General features: G+C 38.1%; 1 pseudogene; it reads right to left on the bottom strand.

Moving 5' to 3' along the window:
• Positions 1-181: 181 nt before the first annotated feature.
• LOC111735487 lies at positions 182-300 on the bottom strand (annotated as a pseudogene).
• Between the last annotated feature and the right edge of the window lie 1699 nt (positions 301-1999).

Genomic DNA, 1999 nt, shown 5'->3' with positions numbered 1-1999 from the left:
TGATCAAGCCTTTAGAATGCAAGTAATATTACAATTAAACTCGTATCCTATACAAAAGCATAGCGAATGAGAAACCCCTTAAAATAAAACTGAAAAAAATGTGGATCGCAGGCTTTCTGAGTCATCGTCATGTCTTGATGATGTCTTATTTTATTTTTATTTATTTATTTTTTATTTTTTACGCCTACAGCACTTGGTCTTCCTAGGTGGTTTTGCATCCAAGTACTAACCAGGCCCGGCCCTGCTTAGCTTCTGAGATCAGACAGGATCAGGTGTGTTCCGGGTGGCATGGCCATAGCAAATGGCTTTTTTAAATGCCCCTAATATTCTTTGACTCAGCAATTCCATACTATCAAATATGTATGCAAGTATTCACCAGAGGGGGTTTTTGTTGGATCTTTATGTAAAGAACCAAACTAAGTGTCCAACCATGGTAGATCTGTTTGATAAATTATGCTATATTCCTACATTGTGATTCCATTGAATCATGTAAAATCATGTGGTAAAAAATATATAATGAGGTGAAAAGATATTAACAAGCATCTTTAAAAATATCTCATAAGCTATGATTTTTGTTTATATATGTACATCAGCTTATTCTGTTCAGGCTGCTATAACAAAATGCCATTGATTGGGCTGGCTTAAACAACAGAAATTTATTTCTCAGAGTTCTGGAGTCTGGAAGCCCAAGATCAAGGTGCTGGCCAACTCAGTTCTAGGTGAGAAGATGGCCACCTTCTCACTGTGTCTAGCAATGGCAAAGAAAGGAAGCTCTGGTTTCTCTTCCTTTTTTTATAAGGACACTAGTCCCACCCTCATGGCCTCATCTAAATCTAATTACCTCCCAAAGGCCACTTCTCAGTACCATCCCATTGGGGGTTAACGGCTTCAACATATGCATTTCAGAGATACAAAATCATTCAGTACATACCATATGGTCCAAAATGTGAAAGAATTTATGCGAATGTGTTAAGAGGGATCATTTTAGGACATTTTCTTATAGTGCAGTGTCTACAATGACAATCTTCACATGCAGTCCGCTTGAGTTTGAACTTCAGTTCTGCCTCTTACCAGCTCTGTGCTACTGGGAACGTTAGTAGCTTGAACAACTGGTAGCCGTAATTATGATTTTCATGTCATTAAATATTCTCTCACATCACTATTAATGCTCCAGAGGGCTCCACTGCATGGCAGTAGCATAATATAGAGAACAATATTATGGTTGGAGCTGTGCCTCAGTTTCTTCATCTGTAAAATGGGAGTCTAAATAGTGCCTTTCTCAAAGGGCTATTGTGAGGATTAAATGAATTGATATAAGCACCTATTTAATGGAGTGATGGGTATGAGGTAGCTATTGCTGTTTTTTGTATTTTCTAGTTTGGATGCAGTGACCATGTATTGCTCAGGTAATAAAAATACAATTCTGTTCATCATTTTAAAAAGAAGTTCTATCTGGGTCCTGAGAGCAAAGGATTTCAGGTTAGGACACCACACCATGATGGCTGAAGGGGCAACAGGACTGTCACTTTTTAATTCAGAAACCGATTTCTACGTGAGCCAGTTTATTTGTTGACAAAGCAGTGGGAGTTGTCTCAGGCATCATGGCCAGTATTGCTAAGAACACAGGCAGTGCATTTCAAATGTCAGGAATAAATGTTTTTAAGGGTGTAGTAAGGTAGATCTTGTCAAAACTTCCTCACCTGAAACGATAAGCATTCTCATTTCTTTAAGCGACATGGCCACAACAGTGGCTTTCCACTTTCAGTGGCTCACAGTGAATGCGCACTGACCAGCTGTTTACTTTTCATTTCACCAATGCTAACAGGCAGCTTAATAGACACATTGTGCTGTGTGTTCTTGTGTTTTTAAGATAGCCATGGGAAATGAATTTTTTTTTTTTTTACCTTCCTAAGAACAGCTGTAGAAATGACTATTGAAATTCCATGAAAAACATCTCTATTTATGGACCTCAAAAGTAGGAACCCAAATTAAATTCCTT

The sequence above is a fragment of the Pteropus vampyrus genome, unplaced genomic scaffold (genome assembly GCF_000151845.1).
Source record: "Pteropus vampyrus isolate Shadow unplaced genomic scaffold, Pvam_2.0 Scaffold1000001985, whole genome shotgun sequence".
NCBI lineage: Eukaryota > Metazoa > Chordata > Mammalia > Chiroptera > Pteropodidae > Pteropus > Pteropus vampyrus.
The sequence above is the reverse complement of the archived record's forward strand: the minus strand, read 5'-3'. Positions and strand labels throughout refer to the sequence as shown.